This window comes from Callospermophilus lateralis, chromosome X, assembly GCF_048772815.1.
Source record: "Callospermophilus lateralis isolate mCalLat2 chromosome X, mCalLat2.hap1, whole genome shotgun sequence".
NCBI lineage: Eukaryota > Metazoa > Chordata > Mammalia > Rodentia > Sciuridae > Callospermophilus > Callospermophilus lateralis.
This window is the reverse complement of record NC_135325.1, coordinates 12,170,608-12,179,509: the sequence shown is the minus strand read 5'-3', so window position 1 is coordinate 12,179,509 and position 8,902 is coordinate 12,170,608. Positions and strand designations below refer to the sequence as shown.

The 8,902-nt window shown below is 40.2% G+C and overlaps 1 protein-coding gene across 1 annotated transcript in view; it reads left to right on the top strand.

The window, feature by feature from the left end:
• The first annotated feature begins 632 nt into the window (after positions 1 to 632).
• Klhl15 (kelch like family member 15) overlaps positions 633 to 8,902 on the top strand; it is a 42,518-nt gene continuing 34,248 nt past the window's right edge. The window contains exon 1 of the mRNA XM_077107215.1: positions 633 to 1,086. The gene's annotated coding sequence lies outside the window, so the exon portion shown is untranslated. The remainder of the gene's footprint in view (positions 1,087 to 8,902) is intronic.

Genomic DNA, 8,902 nt, shown 5'->3' with positions numbered 1-8,902 from the left:
AGTGGCTAAAGGTCCACCGCTCCTGTAGGCAGGGAGGGACTGTTGCTAGGGGACGTGCACAACCTAGCGTCTCCAGCCTCGACGGCGGCGCTACCGGGGAACGCCGCATGTGCTCGTGGTCGCAGCACCCGGCTGTCTCTCTTCCTCGATGGGGCCCTGCTGCCGCGCCTGGCCAGCGGTGGGGATGCGGGACGCCGGCGGCGCGGGACAGCCCTCCCCCACCCGGTTCCCACACTAGCTCCCGCTCCCGTGGCGCCGGAAGTGACGCGCGCTAGGCTGAAAAATGGCGGCATTGGCGCTCGACCAGGGGGAAGGTAAACACCCTCCAGGCCGCGCGCTGGCCCCCTCAGGGCCCCTGCTGGCGCCCCGAGGGGGGCCTTCAGGGCCTGCTCTCCACCCGCAGGCTTCTCACCCTCCTCCCTCTCTCCTAGCTAGGCGGGCTTCCGCTTAGAGACGGTGGCGCACGGGGCCCCCTGCCGGCCGGCCCCGCCTCCCTGGGCGGGCCCCGGGCGGCTCCCGCGGCCCACAGGGGGCGCGAGGCCCGGAGAGGCCCCTGGCTCGTGGCCCCGCACGCCCCGCCCCTTGCCCGCCCCTTTCCCGCCTTCCTCCACCCCCGGCGTGGGTGATCCTGAGGCTCGGCGCGCTTCGGGGCAGAAGCCCGGAGACGCCGTCGTCGACTCCGCCACCGTTGACTCTTCTCTTGCTGTCCACGGCCCCTCAGCCCCTTCCCCCGCTCGTGGCCCCAAGTCGGCCCTCCCGCTGAGCCCCGTTGGGCCCTGCGAGGCCCTCCGGCGTTGGCAAGGCCGGCTCCGGCCCCGACGCCGTGCAGCCTTGCGTTTAGCCCGACTGTCTGGACTCCCGACTCAGTGCTGTCTTCTTTCCCAGGACTGGTTCCGAGGGGGCCGCAGGCACGCAGACTCGCCGCCCGCCGGAGCGCTCCTGCCCGGCCCGGGAGCGGCCCCTTGTAGACGTTGGAGGAGCTTGTCGAGTGCCGTCCCGGCGCCCGACCGCCCACCGTTCGGCCCGCTGGCCCGCTTCTTCCTGATGCAGACTGCCGTCCACTAGAGGCTGGACAGGACCCCCGAGGTGCGTAGCCGCCCCTGGCCGCCGGCCTGCGGAGCCCGGGCTTCTCCCGCGGCCCCGAGCAAGGCACGGATTCCGTGGCCCTCTGTACAGATCGAGTCAAACATTTGGTAGACGCCGGGACCTAATTTGTCTATGAGTTGACTTAAATTGTTTGAAATGTAATTTTTTTTTTTCAGAGAGAGAGAGAGAGAGAGAGAGAGAGAGGAAAAAAAAAAGGAAGAAGAATAATTCAGCCATTTTTTGCAGCACACAGCTGCAGGTACCATGATTATTTCCCCCCTAACCCGTTCCTTCCCTTTAAAAATTCTATTTACGCCTGAAATAGAACTATGCCAAATGTGAGGCATAAAACGTGGAATGGGAAGGTCTGGGTTCGACTGGGTAACTGAGAAAATCGCGTGTTGAGCCTCGCTTGGTTTCTTATATATGAAATCTAGCCAGTAATACCCACATCATAGGGTAGGAAGAACTATATGAGGTCATATATGTGAAAATAATCTATAGCTGTTAAGTGTTGTAAAAACGTAAGGCCATTTTTAAAGTAACCTTTGCCAGAGTGGTTAATGTTGTAGTGGCTAACTGTTGCTGCCTCTTTATTTCTATATTATAAGTATAAGCAAATAAGTATGGAATATAAAAGCAGTGCAGAGAATCCATAGATATATAATAGTCACGTTGCTTGGCCTTCCTCCTACTAAACGCTAACTGCTTATTTAAATAACGGTATTCTTTAATTCAAATTTAATGTTACTGTAGGGCTTTGCTTTTCATCATCTTAGGCCACTGAGGCCCCTATTCTTACTCAGAATATTTATTAACACCTTGCGTTTGTTTAGTCTTTTATATTTTCTGAATTTGTCTTCTTTTGTTAATGTGATTAAATTTTAATTTAGAAAATGCTTTTTAAATGTATATGCTCTGATTTTAATGTCTGTTTTTCATATCTAGGGAACAGGATGCCTGAATACCTCTACCCATTTGAAAATTGTTTTTGAAGAGCTTATAAATGCATTCATGTTTCTGTGATTCTTAATAGATCTAAAAATGTAGAGAAAATTTCAGCTTTTTGACACTTAATGTAATATTTATGTAATTTTTCATTTTTAATAACCACAACACTTAGTAGGTGCTTCAAGTTACTATCAGTGATGAAGGATGTTAATTTCTACTCTCTACTGCTGATTAATTTGGAGAAAACATAGAATAGTAAATATTTGTGGTTTAAAAATTAAATTTATTTGCCAGAATTTGTATGTGTAACAGATCAGTGTGGAATCATACTTACTTGGCACATCAAAAACGTAGTATGGGTTGGCTTAAAAATGGTCCACAAAAAGTGAAGAAGCTTATTTGGGGTATATTATTTTTAGCTAACAAATGGTTTTCTGAGTAGTTACATGTTTTATTAGATTTATAATTCTCTAGTTCAATATCAGTTTTCTTCCAGGATATGCTTTTGTGTTTTGTAAAAAGGCAGAATAATAAGGCAGGATTAAAATTGCAAGAGGAAGAACCTACTTTAAAGTGGTTGTTTTTATACATTGGCCTTATCTCTTGTCCTGAAGATAAAATTTTGACAAATCACTGCTTTATTGGGAATTTCAGGATTTGACCTCTGTCTTGATTTGGGTTATCTAGGGCTAAAATCTTGGAACCAGGGCTGGCTTGGTTTCGTGGGTGTTCAGAAGGAACCCATACTTGTTTTAAAAACTTGCATGTAAAACTGGCATTGTACAATGTAAAGGTGAATGGTAAAATTCATACTAATAATTTAAATTTTTAATTTTTCTTAGAATGACATAAAACAGCAAATAAAAACATCGTGACAAGTCAAGAGACTGAAGAAAGGAAAAAGCTTTATATTTTAGTACCTTTAACAACATTTTTTCCCTGCTTTTGAACAAGGCCCCCCTCCCACAAATGATATTGCTGGCTCATTGTCAAGTTTGGCCTTTCCCATTGCAAATGTTTCGAGAGTGAATAGCTTAACTGTGAGGAAAATGAACCTTTAGTTTGGAGAGGAGTGTGTGTGGATTAATTTATTAGCATATATTTCATTTCAGTCGGAATGCTGTAGCTCCTGTGGGTTTTTTTTTTAATTGAAGAGCAATGAAAAAGAGTCATTGATGAGACAGTGTAGAATAGTGGTTAATCAGGAAGGCTCTGAAGTCAGGGAGACCCCAGCTCCACAACTGATTAATAATCATAGTCTTGGCAAGTTACTTAACCTCTGAGCTTTGATTTTTCTCATCTTTGAATCAGTAATGGTTATAGAACATGGAGGGTTGTAAGGATTAAATTTATCTATTCATCCAAGTATTTATCAAGCACTTCTTAATGTGCTGAGCACTGTTCTAGATGCTGTGGATACATCAGTCAGTGAAACAAAAAATTATTATTATATTTTTTGTAGTACTGAGGATTTTTTGTGTGCTAGTGAAGCACTCTACTACTGAGGTACATCTCCAGCCCTTTTTTAAAACTTTATTTTGAGACAGGATCTGGCTGAGTTGACTAGGCTAGCCTCAGCCTCCTGAGTAGCTGAGATTATAGGTGTGCACCACTGTGCCAGGTGAACAACAAAGATATTTGAAGCAAAAAGTTAATACATAAAATAGCTAGCCTACCCCACCATACTGTGGAGAAAAATAAAGCAAAGAAGATGGGGATTATCTGGTAGATAGGTTGGGTCAGGTTTTGAAATTGTAAGAGCGTATTTGGGGAAATGACACTGAAGTAAAGATCTGAAGGGAGAGGTAAGTATCTGGATAGAGTGATCCAGGCAGCAGGAACAACAAGAGGCCTTAAAGTGTGAGTGTGGCTGTTTTTCAAGAAATAGCAGCAATAGGGAGTAGAATAAAAGGGTGTTATTGCTATTTTTGGATTTTAGGAATTATTGGAACAACTCTCATAGGTCATCTCTGTCATGATTATATTGTATTGCTGTGGGTTCAAAGTGGAAGACCTGTTTGGAATTAGAAATTTTAACTTTGCACTTTTTTTTTTTTTGGTAGTCTTGGGGATGGAATCCAAGTCCTTGCATATACTGGGAAAGCACTCAACCACTGAGCTATATCCCCAGCCCAGAAATTTTAACTTTGGAATAAAGAAGCTAGAAGCAGGGTGTGGTGGTGCATGCCTATAATTTCAGCAGCTGGAGGGGCTGAGGCAGGAGGATTTCAAGTTCAAGACCAGCTTCAGTAATTTAGTGAACCCTTAAGAAACTCAGCGAGACCCTGACTCTAAAATAGAAAAAAGAGCTGGGCATGGACTCAATGGTTAAGCACCCCTGGGTTCAATCAATCCTCTATACCAAAAAAAAAAAAAAAAAAAAAAAAAACCTAGAAAAGGCAAAGTGTGTTCTCAGTTTTCTCTTTTTTAATATAAAAGATTCTTAAAGCTCATCTGGCTGAATCATTGAAGCAAGTAAAAAGAGATAGAAAAATTATCCTTTGTCCTTGATAAGATCTTTGAATTTAGTTAATGATTCTGCATCACGGGCTTTAAAAATTTGCAGGAAATAAGAACAGATAGAAAAATTATCCTTTGTCCTTGATAAGATCTTCAAATTTAGTTAATGATTCTGCATTGTGGACTTTAAAAAATTTTTAGGAAATCTGTAACATCAAAACCTTACAAAGATTTAGATTTGTTGTATAATTTTCTGAGAGAACTAACATGCTGACATTATAGGATCTGTGATTTCATGTTAGAATATAACTTAGAAGATTTGGGAGGTTTTTCACCAATAGAGGCTTTTCCTAGAATTCTCACTGGATCCAGTCTCTAAAGCTTAGGAAAGCTGTTTTCCATGACATCACTTTTGGATTACTTCTACTTGTAGTGAGGAATAAGCAGAAGAGCATTAAAGTCTTCTGATGAAAAATAGCATTGAATCAGGGTTTTTTTTGTTGTTGTTGTTAGAAGTTTTCTTGTATTACAGGATAACTAAATGCTTACGCATACCTGAAATGTGAAATAATTTGGTTACTGGGTGCCAGCCTAGAGGCTAGAGGACTCAGAACCTTTTTTTTTTTTTTTGGGCGGGGGTACTCTGGGGATTGAACCCAGGAGCACTTTACCACTGAGTTACATCCTCAGCCTTTTTTTTTTAATCTTCAGAAAGCTGAGGCTGGCTTTGAACTTGGGATCCTCCTGCCTCAGCCTCCTGAATGACTGGAATTACAGGCATGCCCCACTGTGCCCAGCTCAGAAACTTCTTAATAGTGTAGTTAAATGGTCATTTGCAATTTGATACTGAGTTATAAAACTATTTCTTACAAAAGAGTTTCCAGTATCAAACAAAATTATACAGTCCTCTTCCTTAAACTGAGTTGTTTCTTAGTTTGAGCAGTGTATCTGAGGGCAAAATCACTGCTAGAAAAGTCTTTCAATTTTTTCTTTTCTTTTAGACTTGTACATTGGTAAGTTGCCTTAAAGATTGTTAAATTTGGGCTGGGGATGTGGCTCAGTGGTGGAGCACTTACCTAGTATGTGTGAGGTACTGGATTTGATCTGCAGCACCGCATAAAAATACATACACAAAAAAGGTATTGTGTCCATCTATAATTTATATATATATATATATATATACACACACACATACTTAAAGAGATTGTTAAATTTAAAATTACTTTGTAGCTTATAGAAATTGGGAAAATATTATGATTCAGAAATTTTGTTTTTATACATAGTAAGTCTTGCATTCTTTTTGTTGTTGTTGTTGTTTGGTATTGCCCTTAACAACTGAGCCACATTCCCAGCCCATTTTATTTATATACTTTATAGTCCAAAAGTGATGTCATGTATATGTGTGTGTGTGTGTGATATATATGATATATATGATATATATATATATATATATATATATGTATAGTACTGGGAATTGAACTCGGGGGCACTCAACCACTGAGCCACATCCCCAGCCCTATATTGTATTTTATTTAGAAACAGGGTCTCAGTTGCTTAGTACCTCGCCATTGCTGAGGCTGTCTTTGAAGTCGGAATCCTCCTGTCTCAGCCTCCTGAGCTGCTGGGATTACAGGCATGTGCCACCGTGTCCTCCCATTTTATATTTTATTTAGAGACAGAGTCTCGCTAAGTTGCTTGGAGCCTTGCTAAATAGTTGAGGCTGGCTTTGAACTTGTGGACCTCCTGTCTCGGCCTCAGTTGGGATTACAGGCATGTGCCACAGTGCCTAGCTTGCATTCTCTGTCTCTCTTTGTTGTTTTTTTTTTAAATATTTTTTAGATGTCAATGGACCTTTATTTTATTTATTTATATGTGGTGCTGAGAATTGAACTCAGTGCCTTACACACGCTAGGCAAGCACTCTACCACTGAGCTACAACCCTAGTCCCTTGCATTCTTTTTTTTTAATATTGCAAGTATGATATTTTCTGTGTAGTCATCAAATTTGGTAGAACAATTTGAGGATGAAGGTAGTATAACACTATTTAAACTTTTCATTGAGGATAAGCATATTAATCTCTGAGGATCTAGCTTTTGTACCGTAGCAGTCTTTTCTTTTTGGGGGGTACTGGGGATTTGAACTCAGGGACAGTCAACCTCTGAGCCACATCCCCAGCCCTATTTTTTATTTTTATTTAGAGACAGGGTCTCACTGAGTTGCTTAGCACCTCACCTTTACTGAGGCTGGCTTTGAACTCACGATCCTCCTGCCTCAACCTCCAGAGCTGCTGGGATTACAGGCGTGCGCCACTGCGCCCAGCTAAGCTTTTGTATTGAATAGCTTAGGGTTTTGTATGCATTTTCAGGTAACTATGGGAGGGATGGGAGAGTGATAAATTACTGCTTATGGCATAAGTATGGAGGGTTAGTTAATTTGGAAATATCTTCTATTTAATTGCTCAGAAGTTTGCCTTCAAATCAGAATGGTAGCCTTCTAACTGAAAAGGAAGCATTTAATTTCTTTACCTTTAATTTCCTCTTTACCCCCACCAGACTTCTTTCTTTACTGCTCACAAGAGAGTTTGAACTGTTAGAAATTTCTGTGGTATAAATAGCAGTAATAGTTTTCCAAGGCAGAGGTGGGAAGAGGTTGGGGTGTGTGTGTGTGTGTGGTCACTTATCTCTTATCACACCTTCAGTGGTACTCAAACTTTTTGGTCCCAGAACCTTTTATACTCTTAAAAATCATTGGGATCCTAAAGAACTTTGGTTTATGTGGGTTGTATTGATTTATACAGAAATTGAAGCTAGGAAATTGAAACACACTTATTTGTAATTCATTTTGAAAAATAACCCATTAAATATGGTTGCTTAAATCACATTTTTAGTTATTTATTTTTTAAAATTGTTCTTTTTAATTACCAAAATGTTTTTGTTGTTGAGGATTGAACTCAGAGGCACTCAACCACTGAGACAAGGTCTTGCTGAGTTGCTTAGGGCCTTTGCTAAGTTGCTGAGGTTGGCTTTGAACTCAAATCCTCTTGCCTCAGCCTCCTGAGTCACTGGGATTACAGGTGTATGCCATCGTGCCCAGTACATTTTTTATTAAAATAACTCTTCCAAATTGAGAACATAATGAGAAAAGTACAATTAGGCAAGTCTCTTTAATGTCTGATTTAATAAAAGACAACTGCTCATCAACTTCTGCATTTCCATCATGAGTAAATTTCTGGAGATTAGTTCAGTGAGAGAACAGAGGAAAAGATAATTTAAAAAATTATTTTTTTAGTAGTTGGGTACAATACATTTATTTATTTATTTTTATGTGGTGCTGAGGATTGAACCCAAGGCCTCACGTGTGCTAGGTGAGCACTCTACTGCTGAGCCACAACTCCAGCCCTGAAAGAGACAATTTAAAAAAATTATATTGAAAATAATTTTGACCTTGGGAAGTCCTTTTAGGGGACTGGACTCCTAGTTCTCCCTGAACCATAGTTGGAGAATTGCTGTACTAATCATTCCTATGCACAAAAATATGAGATTTACTTTCCTTTTATAAATTAAAAGATTCTTTTTGCAGTGCTGGGAATCAAACCAGTCTCCTGCATGTTAGGAAAGCACTCTACTACTAAGCACTCTACTACTCAGTCCCTCTTTTCTTTTGTCATTGTCAAGGTGATGAAATAAGACAAACTCTTCAATATTTCTTTCTTAGTAGTAAAAGTATGTGTTGTAGTTTAGTCTACTTTAGGATCATTCCCCTTTTGAAAAAAAAAAAAAAAACAACTTCCATTTAAAATTCTGAAGGCCAAGTGTAGAGATGTACATGTTAGGTTTATGAACCATAATTTGCCTTAGTCTGATGATCTGTTTTGAAAAGTGAGGATACAGAACATTAAACATTTTGTATGTAAATATCTTTTTTGAAGATGCTAATGAAATTTTCCCCAGCTTTCAAATAACTTATAGAATTATTTGAGTTTTATGTTAATTTTATAATGATTAGTTTCTCCCTTAAGTTGGTATAATTTTGTGTTTAGAGAATTCTTAGGTATAAGATTTTAAGTATTTTTATTTTTGTGTTCTTATATTGCCCTTTTTTCTACTTATTTTTAAACGTGTTTTTGTATTGTAGTTGTTTTTGTTCTTTTTTTAAAGCCTCACTCATTCATTTTTCCCTTTTTAATAGCATCTAAGGTATGAATTGTGAACAAGTTGGTTTTGTTTAATGTGTTTATTTGTACGTTTGGTTGTTTGATGCCTTAAACATTGATGTTATAGATCAGTGCTGTCCCATTATAATATAATGCAAGTCACACATGCAATTTATAATTTTCTCATAGCCACAGTTTTCTAAACAGAAGAAACAGGTGAGATTAATTTATTTTAATCTATGTCCAAAATAT